The sequence below is a fragment of the Lithobates pipiens genome, unplaced genomic scaffold, assembly GCF_037356315.1.
Source record: "Lithobates pipiens isolate NorthernLeopardFrog02 unplaced genomic scaffold, aLitPip1_a1.2 Scaffold_18, whole genome shotgun sequence".
NCBI classification, from domain to species: Eukaryota; Metazoa; Chordata; class Amphibia; order Anura; family Ranidae; genus Lithobates; species Lithobates pipiens.
In genome coordinates this window covers 215,303,555-215,324,614 of record NW_027507758.1, presented here as the reverse complement: position 1 = coordinate 215,324,614, position 21,060 = coordinate 215,303,555, and the positions used below count along the sequence as shown (strand labels likewise).

At 47.2% G+C, this 21,060-nt stretch overlaps 1 protein-coding gene across 5 annotated transcripts in view; it reads left to right on the top strand.

The window, feature by feature from the left end:
- NDUFAF7 (NADH:ubiquinone oxidoreductase complex assembly factor 7) overlaps positions 1-21,060 on the top strand; it is a 483,664-nt gene that overhangs the window by 117,947 nt on the left and 344,657 nt on the right. The window lies entirely within an intron of this gene.

The window sequence follows — 21,060 nt, the reverse complement described above, 5'->3', positions numbered from 1 at the left end:
TGCTTCGCTTTAACTGACAATTGCGCGGTCGTGCGACGTGGCTCCCAAACAAAATTGACGTCCTTTTTTTCCCACAAATAGAGCTTTCTTTTGGTGGTATTTGATCACCCTTGCGTTTTTTATTTTTTGCGCTATAAACAAAAATAGGGTGACAATTTTGAAAAAAAAGCATTATTTTTTACTTTTTGTTATAATAAATATCCCCCAAAAATATATAAAAAAAAAACATTTTTTTTCCCTCAGTTTAGGCCGATACGTATTCTTCTACATATTTTTGGTAAAAAAAAAAATCGCAATAAGCGATTGATTGGTTTACACAAAAGTTATAGCTTTTACAAAATAGGGATAGTTTTATGGCATTTTTATTATTTTATTTTTTATTTTTTTAATAGTAATGGCGGCGATCAGCGACCTTCTTTTTTTTTTTTTTTTTTTTTTTCTGTGACATTATGGCGGACACATCAGACATTTTTGACACATTTTTGGGACCATTGTCATTTATACAGTAATCACTGCTATATAAATGCAGTGATTCCTGTGTAAATGACACTGGCAGTGAAGGGGTTAACCAGTGGGTGGCAGTGTAGGGGTTAAGTGTTCCTAGGGGTGTGTTACTAACTGTGGGGGGTTGGGCTTTCATTTAGTGAACACTGATCTCTGCTCCAATCACAGGGAGCAGAGATCAGCGTCACTAGTTGCTAGGCAGAATGGGGTAATGCTGTTTACACGGCATTTCCTCCATTCAGCCGTCCCGCAAGACGATCGCCGGTATGCCCGCGGCGATAGAGTCCGTGGGACCCGTGACCGGACTCATGGGGGTCCCGACCGGCCACGCGAGCGTGCCGCCGGCGGCGTGCTCGCGATGGCAGGGCCGCATTGAAGATTGGACGTACCTGTATGCCAATATGCCTGCCCGCGCCATTCTGCCAACGTACATCGGCATGCGCTGGTCGGGCACCGGTTAAGGTAATAAAAGATAATTATAGTACACAAAATATAAATGCTTGTCACATTCATACCACAGCTTTTTCTATGCATAAACCCTATAGTGTTCTTCTTGTTCATTATATGGTTACAGTAAGGCCCCTTTCACACTGGGACGCTCAACGCCGCTATATTTAGCGTCGCTTTACCGTCGTTTTAACATCGCTGATCGGCTGCTAGCGGGGTTTTAACTCCCGCTAGCGTCTGAAAAAGGGTTAAAACCGCAGCAGTGGCGCTTTGCAGGCAGGTTTGGAGTGCTGCCCCATTGTTTTCAATGGGAAGGGGCTCTTTAGGAGCGGTAAATACACTGCTTCTACAGCGCTCCAAAGATGGGGCTTGCAGGACCTTTTTGACCATCCTTCCAGTCCAGTAGAATCTGTAGATGAGAAACTAGCTCTGGGAGATTGTCACCCTTGCGTAGTGCCTCCATGATTTTTTCGTTAGTGTGGAAAATGTGCACTCTAAGCAGGACATCCCTAGGCACCTCTTGAGGGAGAAATTATGGTTTTGGGACCCTGTGAATGCGGTCAATCGTGAGGTCCAGCGATGACAAAGACGGGACCAATGCTTGAAAGAGGTCTCGAGCATAGATAGGGAGTTGTTGTGCTGTGACCGCCTCTGGGATCCCCCTTATCTTTAAGTTCTTCCTTCGAGGTTCGCCATTTTTAATTGCATTTTGTGAATAACCTCTTGATGTGATACATGAGAGTCCACCAACACATTAAAGGAAGAGGTGACATCACACATTCTCAATTCCACCTGGTGTACTCGCTCACCTAAATCGCTAATTTCAGCTCTACATTGTTGAAGACATGTCAGCATATCAGTTTGTAATGATGTTCTCAGTGACATCAACATCTCTTTAAGTGTAACATCTGAAATAGGCTGACCTGTAGTTGGGAACATTGAGATTGGATCCACTTGTTGTTGGGATACCGGTTCGTTGCCGTACGATGCAGAAGTGTCAGAGTCCAATCTGGGTTTAGACTTCACAGGGCTCCTTGTCGATGGAGAGTTGCAGGGAGTATCAGAATCTGACGAATGCGCCCCTGTCCCAGCGTCCATTCCCGCTGTGCACGTGTCCTCCGCGCTGCTCACTGAGATGGCTGACGCTGCTGGCGCATGAGGTCTGGAGCACCGCCCTTCACTTTGTCCTCCTCTGCCATCTTTCCGAGGCCCGCGGTTTATGGGCGGATAAAAATCCGGTAGTTTCAGTGCGTTCGGCTGATTCAAAGCTCTTCTCCGCATGGCGGTCTGGTCTGCCGGGTGTTTCCCAAGTCACTTACGCTTGCACTGCTATTGATAGATGTCTTCCGATGGGCTGTATGATGGTGATTCCCCGAGTGTGGAGCGGAGCTCTCCTTATGTGCGGCCATCACGTTACGCGGTCGCCACACCCCCCCCATAGTAACTTTTTTTGTTTTTATCTACTTTGTTTAAGAATAAACTGTATTATCTTGATTCAAGCATTGGCTCACGCGCCTTCCACCCCTTTCACTCGGTCAGCACTTTGGTGCATGTCGAGCCAGTACATTGATGTGTGAATGTTAAGATGTACAATGATGCTTGAAGTGGTTCTAAATTTGAACCGTTGTTTACTTTTTTGCATTCCTTGAAATTTGAATGCACGGTAAAAAATGCCCACTACCTGTCTTAGACCCCCTTTCCCCTAAATACAAACCCTGTGAGGAGGGAGTGGGAAGCATTTCTAAGCCACGTTGTGTGTCTGGGGACATAGCACACACCAGTGGGGAACCACCAAAGAAGAGGTAAGGAAATTCTCTATGCAATATCTTTGCACAGAGTAGGTAAGTATAATATCTTTTTTATTTTAACCACTTCAGCCCCAGAATATTTTACCCCCTTCCTGAATGGTTATATAGTCTGGTGACCCCGCTGCCCTCTGATGCACGGGGACTTCCCAATGGTGTCAGAGGGGGCGAGGCCGCCCGGATACCTAAACGGGTGGCCCCACCCCCTCTGGCGCCACGGGGAAGTCCCCGTGCATCAGAGGGGGGCGGGGTCACCCAGGTACGTCACCGTGTGGCCCCGTCCTCAGTTATAAAAAAGAACTGTCATCGCGATGAAGCGTCCTAAGGTGGGTGCCTCCCATCGAGGCAGATCTTTTTTATTTTTTTCGGTCCATTGGCGGAGCGAGAGAAGAAGATGAATTGAGTTTGTGGGATTTTTTTTTTTTTTTTTATATATATATAAAGGACTTGTCCCAAGATGTCTTGTGTTTTTTTTTTTTTTTTTTTTTTTTTTTTTAACATTTTGACACTTTTTTGTGAAATGGTGGGCTGGGATCTGGGGGTCCCCTTATTAAATGGGGCTTCCAGATTCCGATAAGCCCGCAGACCCCCACAACCACCGGGAAAGGGTTGTTGGGAATGAGGCCCTTCTTCCCATCAACATGAGGACAAAGTGCTTTGGGAGGCTACCCCAAAGCACCCTTCCCATGTTGAGAGCATGTAGCCTGCTATAGTTTAGGAGGGGGGGTGCTCTCTCATCCCCCTTTTTTTCCTGCAGCCTGCCAGGTTGTATGCTCGGATAAGGGTCTGGTATGGATTTTTGGGGGGATCCCCACTCCATTTTTTTTTTTTTTTTTTTTTTGGCATGGGATTCCCCTTCAAAATTTCAGATCTGAAGGGTCTGGAATGGATTTTTAGGGGGGACCATTTTATTTTTTAAATTGGTGCAGGGCTCCCCTTAATATCCATCCCAGACCTAAAGGGCCTGGTATGGAATTTGGTCATACCCCCACGCAATTTTTTTTTCTTTTTTTTTTACATTTCGGTTCGGGGTTCCCCTTAATATTCATACCAGACCCAAAGGGCATGGTATGGATTTTTGAGGGGACCTCCATGCCATTTTTTTTCAATGACTTTTATCTGTATTGCCGAGACCCAACAGTTCATTTTAGCCGCAAGTAGTTTTAAATTACTTTTTTCCTTTAGAAATGTCATTTTGTGCAGGGACTGTTCTAAACACGGGAAGAATGCCACTTTGCAGGCATACTATAGACACCCCCCAGGTATGAAATTTAAAGGGATATTTCACTTTTATTGTTTCACAAAAGATTTGCACCATGAGTTCCGGCCGTTTTCGTATTCACAAAGCATTTGCGCCTGTAACATCGCAATTCCCCATTTACTATTAGCATGTTGGCGCATGGGCGGCCACGATCTCTGCACCGCTATAGACCTGGTGCACTACATCTTCAACTCAGAATTAAAAGAAGCTGGAAGTGCCAATATTATGGGGGTGATGTGAGGAAGTATAGATATGACTGTCCAAGTAACAAATATGCCCAAAATAGAACAGAAAAGTAACTTTCTCTGAGCAAGCTTGCTGCGCCTGTAAATACACTTGGAACTGTGCTAGGTCAGTTTATGCACTGCGCAAGCGGCATTTGCGCCCGTTCAAGTGCTGTTTTTTGTGCTGGTTCACTTCTATGGGTTTTTTTAAGGCTATTTGCACACAGGTCATGTTAGCATTAAGAAAATAAAAATTCAGAAAAAAAAAATGCATTGGGGTCCTACGAAATTCCATACCAGGCCCTTCAGGTCTGGCATGGATCTTAAGGGGAACCCCGCGCCACAAAAAAAATGGCGTGGGGGGCCCCCCCTCAAAATCCATACCAGACCCTTATCCGAGCATGCAACCTGGCACGCCACGGGAAAAGGGGGGGAGGGCGAGGGAGCGCCTCCCCTCCTGAACCGTAACATGCCCTCAACATTGGGAGGGTGCTTTGGGGTCCCTCCCAAAGCACCTTGTCCCCATGTTGATGAGGACAAGGGCCTCATCCCCACAACCCTGGCCGGTGGTTGTGGGGGTCTGCGAGCAGGGAGCTTATCGGAATCTGGAAGCCCCCCCCCCCCCCCCCCCCGTGTGAAATGGTAAGGTGATACACAAGTACCCCTACCATTTCACCAAAAAAGTGACAAAAGTGTTAAAAAAGAGACGTTTTTGACAATTCCTTTATTAAAGTCCTCTTTCATCTTCTTTCTTCTGGTCTTCTTTCTTCATCCTTCAGTTTCTTCCTCCATCTGATATGCTCTTGGAGGGGAACCCATACCGATTTTTTTTTAATTTAAAGTCGCTATTGCCTGGAGGCGACTTAAAGACGCGTTGTAAGTCGCACCAAGTCGCACTGTGATTCACACTCAAGTCGTGTGCAAGTTGCCTCCCAAAGTCGCGCTGGGAGTCGTGTTGCCCCTGTGTGAATGGACTGTTAATGATACGGCATGCGCTATTATTGTGCCGGCATATTATGTGTTGCGCTTGAGCATTTACCGGTTCATTCGCTTACTTGATAATTTATCTGGCACACAAATTGAGGTATGAACCGGTGCAGCGCATTTATCTTAGTAAATCAGCCCCAATACCAAGCATATAGGACTTTAAAATTAGCACTTTTGATTCTCCCATACACTTTTAAAGGGTCTTCCATGGCTTTCGAATTTGCCGCAAACATCCCAAATTGTTCGTTATTTGGCTTACATCGGGCTCATCCCTAATTGCTGCACTTAAAATCATTTATTCAAAAATAATCACATACAAGTGAATAGCATATCATAATAGTTCCAATATTCAAAATTTTTGAGCTGTAAAGCTTGCGCCCTTCGTCAGTATGGAACAAAATTTATAATGACAAATAATTTCACATCTTTTATATCATCACATTTCACACACCAGGAATCAATTATGTAATCATTGACTAATTAGATCAGAAAAATACATTTGCATAACTTCCTCCTATTCTTAAGCCTCGTACACACGGTACGATTGTTGGCAGGGGATTGTCTGTTGCCAGACTGTTGTCCTAAAATCTTACCATTAGTATGCTCCTTTTGACAATTGCCACTCGCCAAACACGAAATGAGCAGAAGGGGCCCAAAGGGTGGCGCTCGAGCTGAAATTCCTCGTAGTACGTCACTAAGTTTGTGTTTTGTTGTGCGACAATTGTGTACCTTTTAGTATGCCAAACATCCTGGCACACGCCCTTTTGACAAAAATCAGACGCTCGGTTGGCCAACAATCATACCGTGTGTATGCGGCTTTAGAGAGAGAGCCTGAAAAGGTGTTTCTCTAAAGCCTCGTAATCAGAATTTTAATAATTTCATTAAAAAAATTGAATTTTAAATGCATAACTAGAATCACGTAGGAAGCACTCCAGCATTCCTATTATGGAAAACATACCGTATATACTCGAGTATAAGCCGAGATTTTCAGCCTCTTTTTTGAGGCTGAAAGTGCCCCCCTCGGCTTATACTCGAGTCATCGCTGTCTGCCCGCTCGATCAGCGTGTCGAGCAGACAGACAGCGGCCATTCTGATTCAAAAGCCGCGCCTCCGGCTCCCCCTTCGCCTGTGATAGGCGGAACACTGAATTTCCCAGCAGCCTGTGTTCCGCCTATCACGGACTTCGTATCATCCTCGTACTACGGACGAGGATGATACGACGTCTGTGATAGGCGGAACACAGGCTGCTGGGAAATTCAGTGTTCCGCCTATCACAGGCGAAGGCGGCGGCGCAGCTTTTGAATTTTACAATGGCCGCCGACGAACGAAGAGGGCACGGGACGGAGGCAAGGCACAGGACGGCACGGCACGGGACGGGACGGGACGGGACCGGAGGCAAGGCATGGCGGCGAGGCACGGCGGCGAGGCACGGAGGCAAGGAGGCTCGGCACGGGACGGAGGCTCGGGACAAAGGCTCAGGACACAGGTAGGCTGGACACACACACACACACACACACACACACACACACACACACACACACACACACACACACACACACACACACACACAGGGATGGATGGATGGATGGAGACACACACACACAGGGATGGATGGACGGACACACAGGGATGGACGGACACACAGGGATGGACGGACACACAGGGATGGACGGACACACACACAGGGATGGACAGGCATGTCTTACCCTCGGCTTATACACGAGTCAATAAGTTTGCCAGTTTTTTTGGGGGTAAATTGGGGGCCTCGGCTTATATTCGGGTCGGCCTATACTCGAGTATATACGGTATGTAAGATAAATATGCACTATGCAAATATTTACTTGATTCTGGAGGCCTTGTTGGGCTGTCTCTCTAAGAATAGGATGAACTTATGCAAATTTGTTTTTCTCATCTAATTAGTCAATGATTACCTAATTGATTCCTGGTGTGTGAAATGTGATGATATAAAAGAGATGTGAAATTATTTGCCATTATAATTGTATTCCTTCCTGAAGAAGGGCACAAGCTTTAAAGCCAGAAATTGTTGAATATCGGACCTGGTATGATATGCTATTCACTTGTATGTGATTATTTGTGAATAAATTATTTTAAGTGCAGCAATCCCTTGACTGATTTCTATATATGGCCGATATATGCTGGTCACTCCACCTTAAAGCTACATATATTACACACACACACACACACACACACACACACACACACACACCTGCTTTTAACTGAACTCAATACAAAAGTGGTTTGATTTATTTATAAGCTGAAGATTTTTGGATAGACATAGAGAGGAATGCTGATTATTTCATTACATATGGATAGAATTACCATTTCCAAGAACAGACAGTAAGAATGCGCTAAATCAAAACCTTGCTCATTCTTTGTAAATCCACTGTACTGTCACTCTAAAAAGTTTCTTCTTCTTTACATCTCATTTACTAGTTTGAACATTTACAGTATTTAGGCAGACCCACAAACAGCCCAGTACTGTTAATAGAAACTGATCCATGTGGCAATGGGATGCACATAGGAAAGCAAGCCCCTTTCCACATAGGAGCACCATGAGTTGTGAAGGCTGAGAAAGAGAAAACGCTTTTTTGGATGCTAATTTTGTGTCTTTAAGGGCAATGGTGACTACCTGTCCTGATAAAGTTGAGTATGCTTTGAAATGCATTGATAATTGAAGCAGTCTATAATTATTTGCAATGATCATTATAATTTTGATATAAAGAGAAATGCATGATTGTAACGCTGATGTGTCAAATACGATTGCAGTAGATATGCCTTTTGTGCTGCCAAATATATGCCAATTCACTCTTGGTTTTACAATGCTATGAAAAAGTAATTGCCCCTAAACCTAATTACTGGTTACGCCACCCTTGGCGTAAACAACTGCAATCAAGCGTTTGCGATAACTGGTAATGAGTCTTTTACATTGCTGTGGAGCAATTTTGGCCCTCTCTTTGCAGAATTGTTTTCATTCAGACACATTGGATGTTTTTCCAGCATGAACTGCCTCTGTAAGGTCTTGATACAGCATCTCACTTGGATTTAAGTCCAGGCTTTGACTAGGCTACTCCAAAATCTACATTTTTGCTTTGTTTGAACCATTTGGAGGTGGACTTTCTCTTGTGTTTCGGATCATTGTCGTGCTGCATAACCCAAGTGCACTTGAGCTTGAAGTCACAAACTGATGGCCGGACATTCTCCTTTGGGATTTTCTGGTAGAGCTCAGAATTCATGGTTCCATCAATTATGGTAAGTTGTCCAGGTCCTGAAGCTGAAAAGCAGCCCCAGACCATCACGCTACCATCACCATGTCTGACTGTTGGTATGATGATCTTGTTATGAAATGCTGTATTCGTTTTATGCCAGGTGTAACAGGACGCATACCTTCCAAAAAGGTAAATTTTTGGCTGATCAGTCCACAGAATATTTGCCTAAAAGTCTTGGGGATAATCAAGATATTTTTTGGTAAATGTGAGCTGAGCCTTTGTGTTCTTTTTGGTCAGCAGTGGCTTTGGAACTATGGATGCCGTTTTTGCCCAGTCTTTCTTGTTGAATCATGAATACTGATCTCACCCGAGGCAAGTGAGGCTTGCAGTTCTTTTTAGATGTTCTGAGTTTTTATGACCTCTTGGATGAGTCATCGTCATGCTCCTGGAGTAATTTTTGTAGGCCGGCCACTTCTGGGAAGGTTCACCGCTGTTCCAAGTTATATCATTTTGTGGATAATGGCTCTCCCATTGTTCACTGGAGTTCCAAAGTCTTAGAAATTGCTTTGAAACCCTTCTTAGACCGATTTATGTTTTGTTTCTAATCTGTTCTTGAATTTTTTTTAGATTGTGGCATGATGTGTGGATTTTTTTGATCTGTTGCTTAACTTTGTCAGACAGTTTCTATTTGATTCAACAGATCTGGCAGTAAATGAAATTTAACTCCGCTAACCAAAACAATTGTGGTTAATCACAGTTCATTCATGACTCGGCATGGGAGGAGTAATTACTTCTCTTTCATTCATTGGCAGACACAGCATCTTCATCTTGACCTTGGGGTTATATCGCCCCTTTAGGAGAGGACTAGGCAGAAAGTCTTAACAGACACCTCATGGATGACACAGGGGAGAGCAGACAGCAGCAGCACAGCGCAGTACCTGGGTCAGGGTGGTGAGTCCTGCGGGGGGCCCTCAGTCTGTGGCAGCTAGGAGGGTGAACATTTTGTGTGACTTGCCTTAGGTCCCTAAGTGGTGACAGGCGAGTGTGGGTCAGCATGCCGCCAGAAGCTGGCGCTTCTTCCCCAGACCTCCCTGTTATTGCAATTGGTTCTCCTGCACCTGTGGTGCCTATGGATGCTCTGTCGGCAGACCTGAAGGCCTTTGTTGCCAGGGTGGAAGCGCCGTGCAGGCACTTCCACGCTCCCACGTCTTCTGGGGAAAGCTTTGATTCAGACTGGACCGTTCGGGCAGTGAGGATGACTCCGTGTCTGGGTCAGCGCAGCTAAAGGTGCTTGTAGGAGCACTTATTACAGCAGTGTGGGATACCCTAAAGATGGAGGATACGGCGGGGGGCATCTACAGAGGTGTCGGTCCCTTTCGGGCCCCAAAGCCGGCCCACACGGTTAAGGTGTTTCCTTACCTAGCTTATTTTGATACGTTTATTTACAAGGAGTGAGGAAAACCGCAGCAGGCTTTTTCAGTCCCGAAACGCATGGCGGTGCCTTACCCCTTTGAGTAGCGTTTCCTGGAGAAATGGACATCTCCTCCGATTGTCTCACAGCCCCCTGTCACAACTACATACATCAATGTCCAGTGACAGTGGGGGTTTATCGGTGCGATGGGACAGCTGTGAGCACCGATTTTAACCCCCCCCCCCCCCCCATGCCTGGCTTTGTCATCATCTGTTTCTCTCCCTCCTGTGGCTTTCACCTGAAAAGCCATGCAGGGGGGATCAGTTCTCACAGCTGTCCCATCACACCGATCATCTCCTATTATCCTCCGTGTCTTTCTCCAGCGCCGTGTCCTCCTCCGCCCCCCTTGTCCCTCTCCGTGTGTCCACATCCCCCTCCTCCACCCCCCCTCCTTCCCTGCAGCCGGCTTCCCTCTCCTCTCCAATCCTCTCCTCTACCACGGACTGGGAGGGGGACACGCGTAGGAATCTGTCAGGATGGAGAGCGGAGAAAGGGGATGGTATGTTAATTACCGGCCGCTTTCTTTTCTGAATGCGTCCTGTGATAACTGAGCAGAGTAACCTGTGTGTTACTATGCTCAGTTTATGAATGGAGAGGAGCCGCCCATCTTCAATGCAGAGAAAAGGACTGGGGAATCTGTATCCTCTGTCCCCCCCATACCGAAACGGTCCAGAGCCCCAAGACCACTGCCCCACTGACACCGACCACTGACACCAACCACCCCTTTTCCCAAAAGCACTGTGAAAAAAATATATTTAAAAAATAAAACCCCACCCTCCCATCATTGTTAAAATAGTACAAAAAGAAATTGGAAAAAAAATTATTAAAAAAAATTTAATTGTAAAAATTAATACAAATAAAAAAAGTCCACTGGTCCCAAAAAATCTTTTGAAAAAAATTGTGAAATAAAAAAAATAATCTGACACTGTCCACTATCCTGCACGTACTACCCACCACTGTATACTCCGCATTCCTGTGATTTGCACTGCATTGCTGTTGAGATCACATGCGATGCCTGTGCGATGCGATTTCAGCCATACAAACTGTATGGCTGAAATCGCATCACATTCAGCCCAAACATGCACAGGACCTTTTTTAGTCCGCACCAGAATCGGATCACATGGGTGTTCACACCTATGCAATCCAATTCATGTCCAAACTGTCAGTTTGCAGTGCGATATGCGAGCTGAAATGGGGATGTCATTAACTTTGTATACGAATCCACTGTGGGTTCCCACATCGTATCTGACTCGCACGGCAGCTCACACTGCCATTTGCGAACTGCTGGGGAGTGTCATACAATGTTAATGACACCCCCATTTCAGCTCCATTATTGCACTGCAAACTGACAGTTAGGACATGAATTGGATCGCATAGGTGAGAACAACCATGCGATACTGGTGCGAACCAAAAAAAGGGTCCTGTGTGAGTTTGGTCCGAATGCGGTGCGATATCAGCCATACTATCTGTATGGCTGAAATCACACTGCACGGACATCGCATGTGATTTGTACTGCAGTGCGGTGGAAATCGCATGTGATCTCGCACAGCACAATGGTGTGAACTGGCCCTAAGCTCATTCAGCCTTACTGGGGGTAATTGTAAAAAGTGTGAAATCCACCCCTCCCCTACATAACAAATCCTGGTGATGGAAAGGAATGTTGCAACTGTGATCAGGGGATCACACACTCACACTCACTCACTCTATAATAGGGATCTCAAACTGGTGGCCCTTCAGCTGTTGTGGAACTACAAGTCCCATTATGCCTCTGCCTGAGGGAGTCATGCTTGTAACTGTCAGCCTTGCAATGCCTCATGGGACTTGTAGTTTTGCAACAGCTGGGGGGCCGCCAGTTTGAGACCCCTGCTCTATGACCAACATCAGATCACTGGATGTTCTACTCTGCCCAGCTCTGACTAGATACAGCTCCCCTAAATCACTTGTCTGTGTATATTCTTCTGGCTGTTCACTGCAGCATACAGGAGAATCGCACCCTATGATGAGAAACATCCGGTCAAAACGCAGTATAGGCAGCCAATCCTGGGAGAGCTGGAGGGGAGGGGGATGTGACTTGTGAACTTTTTACACAGGATGTGCCTGTCTCGGGCTACTGCATGAGATATGTAAATCACCTGTCACTCACAGCAAGGGGGAGGTTTTGACAAAGTTTTTGTCTGTTTGTCAAGATTTATCTCACTGAACAGTAAAAGAGGATTTCTCAGAGCTTGATTAACTTTGTGTAGCAAGACTGGGCTCAAATGATAGGAAATCTTATTCTCTATATTATGACATAATTTTTATTTTTATTTTTTGGGTTTACATCCACTTGTCTGGGATGCAGCCTTAGATACTGCCCCCTTGCTCTCTAGAGCCTCTGTATCAGCATTAGTGCTACGCCGCCTGATTTGGCTGACAACTAAGAAAGCACTGGCGGACTTTCCCTTCCAGAGAGAGAGGCTATTTGGAGCCTCGCTGGATGACATTATTAAGAATGTTACTGGGGGTAAGAGTATGTTGCTCCCACAGCCCAGAAAAGGTAAGGAGCCACGCCGTAGGCAAGGGTCCTCCTTTTCCGTTCAGAAGGGGATTTTTCGTCCGCCCGAGTCGGCAGGTAGGCGTTCCCAGTCTGACAAGGTGCCTGCTGAGGGACAAGAGCATCCCTGGTTTAACAAGCCTGCAAGCAAATCTGTTACCGCATGAAAGTTTGCCCCCGCCCGGCTCTCGGGTGGGGGTTCGCCTTAGGGAGTTTGCAGCCCGGTGGACCTCCCTACTTTCTGACCAGTGGGTCTGCAAACTGGTTTCAGGATACAATATAGAGTTTCTTGTCCACCAAACGGATTTTCTCCCTCCAACCTTCATCTTCTGGCTCATTGGGAAGCCCAGTTCGGGGCAGTACAGGATCTGCTGTTGCGTGGGGTGATAGTACCTGTACTGACGCTGGATAGGTTTCAGAGATTCTACTCCAATCTGTAGTCCAAAAGAAGGAAGGGGTCTGTCCGGTCCTGGATCTCAAGGCCCTCAACAGCTTTGTGAAGGTACAAAGGTTCAGGATGGAATCAGTGATCGCTGCACTCCATCAGGGGGATTTTCTGGCATCCCTGGACATCAAGGACGCATATTTGCATGTCCCCATATGTATCAAGCATCAGAGGTTTCTGTGAGTTGTGGTCGGGGAAGAGCACTACCAATTTGTAGCTCTCCTTTTTGGCCTGGCGTCGGCACCGAGGGTCTTCACCAAGATGCTTGCCCCAATTTTGGCTTTGCTGAGGCAGCGAGGGATCGCAATTGTGGGATACCTGGACAACCTCTTTCTGAGAGCAGCTTCCTCCTCAGAACTAAGGGAGGATGTGGCAATCACTATGCAAACGCTTTGGGAGTTTGGTTAGGTACTGAACCTACAGAAGTCAGTGTTGGTGCTGACTCAACACCTGGAGTACCTGGACCTGCTTCTGGACTCCTCAGAGGCGAGAGTGTTTCTCCTTTTGGACAAGCTGCAGACTCTTCAAGCTGGGGTAAAGTTGTTGGTGTCCCGCAGGCGGTCGTTGCTGCGTTTTTGCATGCGAGTCCTGGGTCTCATGGTAGCCACTTTCGAAGCAGTACTGTATGCTCAATTCCACACTCTAATCTTGCAAAAGGAGATCCTGTCCAAATGGGACAAATTTCTGTTGTCCCTGGATTGTCAAATTAGGGTGAGCCAGCTAGTCAGGGATTCCCTGCTCTGGTGGCTAAGGTTGCCGGCCCTTCGGTCCAGGAAGTCGTTCCTTCCTCTTCATTGGACGATGATCATGATGGACGCCAGCCTGACCGGTTGGGGGGGGGGGGGTTTGGGGCATACAGTCAGCCCAGGGTTGCTGGACCCAGGAAGAATCCCGCCTGCCGATCAATGTGCTGGAACTTCGGGCCATCAGGCGGTGCCTCTGCACATGGTCACAGAGGCGGCAGTGGCGTATGTCAACCATCAAGGAGGAACAAGGAGCTCTGCTGCAGCACTGGAGGTCGCTCACATCTTGCGGTGGGCAGGGCAGCGCATTCTGGCTTTGTCAGCCGTGTAAATTCCAGGCGTAGAAAACTGGCAAGCGGACTACCTGAGACGTCAGATGCTGGACCAAGGGGAATGGTCGCTACATCCGGATGTATTTCAGCTCCTTTCTAAGGTGGGGCACGCCAGATGTGGATCTCCTGGCTTCTCTACTCAATCGGAAGGTACAGAGTTTTATGGCCAGGTCAAAGGATCCTTGGGTGGACGCGGCAGATGCCTTTGTGGCTCCATGGGGGCATTATCGGCTGATTTATGCTTTTTCCCCACTCAAACTTCTACCACGTCTGCTTCGCAGAGTGGAGGCCGAGGGGATTCCAGAAATTGATTGCCTCAGATTGGTCTTGGTGTCCGTGGTATGCCGACATAATACAAAATGGTGGCGGATGTTCCTTGGTGACTGCCGATGCAAGAGGACCTTCTGTCACCAGGTCCAATACTTCATCCTGCTTTACCATCACTGGCTTTAACGGCATGGCTGTTGCAAGCCAGGTGCTATGGGACCGAGCTCTGGATTCGGTAATATACACTATGCTGAGGGTACTGAAGTCATCTTCTTGGAAGATTTATCATCGTACGTGGAAGGCCTACATCTCCATGTGTGAGGAGATGGGGTGGCGTCCACGCAAATACTCAATTTCCAGGATCCTGCTGTTTTTGGAGCGAGGAGTGGATCAGAAACTTGCCTTAAGCACCATCAAGGGGCAGATATGAACTTTGGCTTTCTTTTTCAGCAACCCCTGGTGACTCATTCATTGGCGAGTACGTTTTTGCAGGAGGTTCGAAATATGGCCCCTCCGGTTCAACCAACTCTACCTCCGTGGGATTTGAATCTGGTGCTCTCGGTGCTTCAGAAACCACCGTTTGAAAACATTAGGGAGATCCCCTTATTGACACTCTCTCAGAAAGTAGTCTTTCTAGTGGCTATTACATTTGCCAGGAGGGTTTCTGAGTTGGAGGCCTTGTCTTGCAAGTCTCGCTACTTGATCCTACACAAGGATAAAGCGGCGCTGCTTCTGCAGCCTTCGTTTCTGCCAAAGGTTGTTTCGGCCTTTCATCTAATTGAGGTCATTGTGCTTCCGTACTTATTTCCTCGGCCGTCACACCCCAAAGAGGTTGCTTTGCATTCCTTGGATGTGGTCCGAGCTCTGTGGTTGTATCTGTCTGCTACTGCTCCTTTTCGGAGGTCAGACTCGCTTTTTGTAGCGGTCTCATTGGCAACCATTTCTCGGTGGATCAGACAGATTGTGGTTTAGACTTATGCCATAAGGGGGTGGGCACCTCCCTTTTCTGTCACAGCACATTCTACCAGGGCGATTGGTGCCTCTTGGGCTTTCCGACATCAAGCGTCTGTTTCCCAGGTGTGTAAGGTGACAACCTGGTCGTCCGTTCACACTTTCCCAAAATTTTACAAGGTTGATGTGAGCGCATCTTCGAATGCTTGCGTTGACCGCAAGGTTTTGCAGGCGGCTGTTTAAGGTTGCAACTCCTCCGTTGAGGAGCTCTGGTTGTTATGGGTGGAGTTATTTTCTTACACCAATTTTAGTATTTTTTATATAAGAAAAGATGGAAAATCTAACTTGTTTGTTTTCTTAAAAGTCCCAGTGCTTTTCGTTTTTTCTATTGACATTTGAAGTGGGAAATAGATACTTTTACATAACACCCAATTACATTTATTGACCCACTCCCTTTGTAATATTTTCTCACATTATTTAGAGTATGGTTTTAAAATCAATGTATTGCAGAAACCTGCAACAACCAGTCACTATTATTCAGACAAGACTACATTTCTTATCGTACATCAGGGGACACAGAGCCATAGTAGTTACTATGTGGGTTATAGGCCACCCCTGGGCAATGAACACTGGCACGCCCTAAGACAAAAAGTCCACTCCCTATATAACCCCCTCACATTACTGGTAGTACCTCAGTTTTTTCGCCAGTGTCTAAGGTGTTGGTCACGAGTAAAGATGTGCTGTGCTGAGCTCCACCACTGGAGTAATGCTTGCTGGGGCTAGCCATGCGGCAGCTTCCATTCAAAATGTCTTTTTGGCCAAAGTGAATGGTACCCAGGGCTCGTATCCGAAGACACAAGGTTTTGCCTGTAAACGATTGTCTTTTAGAGAGCTGGACCCCGGATCCAGTACTTTTGGTATTAAGGAAATAAAGTTTTTACTGGCGGCGGTGCTATTACAGGTCCAGAATTGTGGGTTTCCCCGAGGATCCCCAGCTCCTGAGGGTTTGTAACGGAACCCACCATAAAGGGTGAAGATTGGGTCTGTTGGTTTTACTAAAGAAAACCCTGCAACCCTGTCTCCTTTAATTAGTTAATGTTGTCATACCTTTGTGTTACCACTGGGGGCTGTATTGAACACATAACTTCTCACGCTTCCTCAGAGAGCTCACGTTGTGTCCGGAACAAGCAGTTTCCTTTCCTCCAGCAAGCAGCAGTCCCCCGGTAAGTCTGTTTTTTTTTCCTCCCCACCAGATGCCCCCCACCTGTGCTATTCCCCCCCCCCCCCCCTCTTCACAAGGAAGAGGCACCAGGAAAAAAGAAAAAAATGGCACGCCGCCCTACTCGGCAGCTTCCAGGCTCCCTCCTCGCCATTTTTCCCCCTCACAAAAGTGATCCCATAGGATCAGAGGCCTGCACTCACGCTGGAAAGCTCTTTTTTTTTTAAAAGAGAGGAGGGGGGCCAGGCGGGGCTTAGCGATGCGTTGGCGTTCCCCAACGTCCAACATGGAAAAGTGTGTTTTAAAAAAACATTGTTACTGCTGCAAGCTGCGGAGGGACACAAGAGCAAGGGTGGCATAAGAGGTTTAGTAACACAGGCATTCCTTTTGACACATTTACTATTGCATCAGGCTGAGCATCAATAGCAGTGGCAGGGCTGGACTATTGCTCAAGCAGTGGGTGCATTCCCTCTGGTAGTACCTGTGCTTTGTGCAACGGGCTATGGTCGGGGGGGGGGGGGGGGGGGGGTAAAAGTCACAGTCACAAGTAAGCCTCAAACCATCTCAAAGAAGATGGCATCCTCCCCTGAGAGTGATATGGCTGGTCAGAGTGAGCCACCAGGGACTTCGGGTGTTGCAGCTGCTCTTAACACTGCAACCCTTTTTAATATTACTAAGGAGGTTTTTTTCATCAACCATTTTTGGCTTGGAGCAAAAAATGTATGCTTTAATCGCATCCCAGAGTGGGACTAAGCATAACTGGTCCCCGTCGATTACTCAGGACCCTCAAACTGAGGAACAGGGGGCGAGAGATGACGATCTCTCAGGGGACCAAGAAGAGGCTGGTGACTCCTCTTCTGAAGAGTCTAATACGCATGGATCAGGTTCACAGGAAAGGTTGTTGGTACACTCTCTCACTGAATCTATTAGATTGTAAGCTCTTCTGAGCAGGGCCCTCTTAATCCTCTTGTATTTTATTGTATTGTAACTATATTGTCTCCTTTTATATTGTAAAGCGCTGCGTAAATTGTGCTATATAAATGGCGCTATATAAATCCTGTATAATAATAATTGGTCCGCTCCACATTTTTGCTGCCGGTAGCGCAGTCAGTCGATGAGCCCACTTCATGTTTGGGTTCGCTAAAACCTCCCCAAACTATTCATGCTTTTTAACCACTTGCTTACTGGGCACTTAAACCCCCCTCAGTCCCAGACCAATTTTCAGCTTTCAGCGCTGATGCACTTTGAGTGACAATTACGCGGTCATACAACACTGTACCCAAATGAAATTTTTATCATTTTTTTCCCACAAATAGAGCTTTCTTTTGGTGGTATTTAGTTACAGCTCGGAGTTTTATTTTTTGCTAAACAAACAAAAAAAGATGCAAAAAAAAAAAAAAAAAAAAAATCATGTTTTAATAGTTTGTTATAAAATTTTGCAAACGGGTCATTTTTCTCCTTCATTGAAGTGCGCTGATTAGGCGGCACTGATAGGCTGCATTGGTGGGCACTGATGGGCTGCATTGGTGGGCACTGATGGGCTGCATTGGTGGGCACTGATAGGCTGCACTGGTGGGCACTGATAGGCATAGTTAAGGCGGCACTAATAGGCACAGATAAGGCGGCACCGATGGGCACAGATAAGGCGGCACTGATGGGCACAGATAAGATGGCACGGATGGGTGGCACGGATGGGTGGCACGGATGGGCACTGATAGGTACCACAGATAGATGGGACTGATGGGCACTGATAGGTGGCACTGATAGGTGGCTCTGATAGGTGGCACTGCTGGGCACTGATGGGCGGCACTGCTGGGCACTGATGGGCGGCACTGCTGGGCACTGATGGGCGGCACTGGGGTGCAGCACCTTTGAGGCAGATTTTGGGTGGCACTGTGGGTGGCACTGCTGGGTGGCACTGTGGGCACTGCTGGGTGGCACTGTGGGCACTATGGGCACTGCTGGGTGGCACTGACAGGGGGGCACTTACTTTATTTCAGGATGGCACTGCGGGTGGCAGGTGGGCACTGGCAGGGGGCAGGTGTCCGCTTGAATTGCTGGCCGTGATCGGGACTGATGTCCCGAACACGGCCGCCGGCGATCGGCTTTTTTTTTTTCTCCTCGCGCTGTCAGCGCGAGGAGGAATACTAGCCGATTACCGGCTCCGTTTTATCACATGATCAGCTGTCATTGGCTGACAGCTGATCACGTGATAAGGGGTCAGGATCGACCCCTTACACGGATCGGTGATCAGGCGAGTCTCACGGACTCGCCGATCACAGAGTGCGCCGCGCGCGCCCCTCAGGGGGCGCGCAGGCCGCTCGTAACCGGGACGACGTCAATAGACGTAGTCCCGGCAATCTAGGTCCGCGCTAATGCCGTCATTCGGCAATAGCGCGGATCCCAAGTGGTTAAAATCCATTCATTGCTAAAAAGCGTATGTATTCTGAGTGGGAAGACCTCAAAAAAAAATTTCAACGCTTTATCCTATGGAGGAAGAGTTTAATAAAGTGGGCGATTCCAGCTATTGACGCTGCTATATCCTGTGAACAAAAACCTGACTTGTCCAGTAAACAATACTCAAATGCTAAAGGATCCAACAGATAAAAAGTTGGAATTCCTTTTTAAAAACTATATGTCACTCGCAGGTTCAATGGTTCAGCCTGTGCTGGGAGCAATTGGGATATCTGTCTTCAAAGGACCAGTTTAAAGAGGTACTCAAGGTTATTCCTAATCAGCAGGCCCAAGATTTGGCCGGGACATCATAGGCGTTATTTTTTACAGTAGACGATATGGAAGATTCTATTCTCCAGGCCTCACATTTTATGGTTGAAAAATTGGTCAGCTGAAGCGCCGTGCAAATTTAACATTTTTAACTCCTACATCACGGGACACAGAGTCTTAGTAATTACAGATGGGTTATAGGGTATCACTAGGTGATTGGACACTGGCACACCCTAGACAGGAAGTTCAATCCCCCATATAACCCCTCCCCTTACTGCTAGTACCTCAGTTTTTCCACCAGTGTCTTAGGTGTTGGTCACAAGTAAAGATGTGCTGTGCTGAGCTCCACTGGAATATCCTCTCTGGGGCTAGCCATGCAACCAGATCCATTCAAGGTGTCTTTTTTCCAGGCCGAATTGGATGGTACCCGGGCCTCGTGTCCGAAGAAACAAGGTTTTACCTGTAACGCTTCTCTTTTTAGAGAGCTGGACCCCGGGACCAGTATTTGTTTTTTTCAGCGATATTCCTGGTGGGGTGCTTTACAGGCCCAGAACTGTGGATCCCCAAATTCAAGGGGGCCCCAGTCTCTGAAGGTTTTTTCCTAAACGGAGCCCGCCATGAGAGGTGAAGATTAGGTCTGTTATTCAAACCTTGCAGCTAGATAAGGCAAGGGAGACTCCTCAAGAATTTTTCTAATTCTAGTAGGTTTTCTCCTTTTAAAGTAAATGTATGCTATGCCTAAAGTCACCACTGGGGGCTGCCAAGAGCACACCTTTCATACCTGTTTTGTCTGCTTGGTGTCCACGTTCTATGCTCCTCCAGCCATGCTCCAGGTAGGATGAAGGTAAGGTGTTTTTTTTTTCCTTCTGGGACTCTCCTTCCACGGATTAGGGGAATGAGGATAGCCTGGGCAGAGATCGGTAGCATACCGCACCACCCGCCGTCATCGCCATTACAGCGGCTTCACATCCACTGGCCCTTCTCTCTCTTCCGTCCCAGCCTCCCCTCCATGCTTGCCACAGGAATTGGAGTCGCAGCTCGCACGGGAAACGCTCGTTTTTGGAAAAAAAAGAGGGGGGGCGGAAGTGGTCGGAGGGGGGGTGGAGCACTAGGCCACACAGGCTTTAAGTGCACTCTTTTTTTCAGGTGCACACAGCCTATGGAGAGTCACAGAGCTGATAGGCGCATGTGAGTGTGGGACACAGACATTCCCAGGCAGCATTTACTTTAGCACCAGACTGAGTCTTGGTAGCCATGGCAGTTGCTGAACTATAGTGCTCAGCAGTCAGTGCATTTTTTTTGTAGTACCTCCATCTTTTGTTGCTTTGCACTATGGGTAGAAGAGGTACAAATACCCCGAAGAGTAGAGGCTCAAAGGGGCCCTCTTCAGGCTTTGGGGGCCCCCCTCTGCAGCACCCCCCCCTGCGCAGTACCCCGGGAGGTTGGCCAGGGTGAGCCGTCAGGCACTGCAACTGCTTCTTGCACTTCAGCCCCTGTATACATTACACAGGAGGTTTTTTCCTCAACCATAAATGGATTAGAGGAAAGATTAGTAGCCTTAATCGCGTCTTCACTCAGTGGAAGAAAACACACTAGGTCCCCCTCTGCCTCCCAGGACCCTCAAACTGAGGAACTCTGGGATAAAGGAGAGGAATCAGAGGATCGGGATGACTGATGATTCCACTTCTGAGGAATCTAGTGGAGGGCTCTCTGCAGCTTCTCAGGATGAGAAATTCTTGCTGGATTGGTCCGGTTCACATTTAAGTTACCCGTACCCCTGAGTCAGTTAAAGAATACACTTCTTGTTTGGGTTCACTGAAGCCTCCTCAAACCGCACATCTTTCCTGTTCATAGTTTACTGGGAAAGCTTATCTATTCTGAGTGGGATCACCCAGATAAACATTTTTTTTTTCTCCTAAA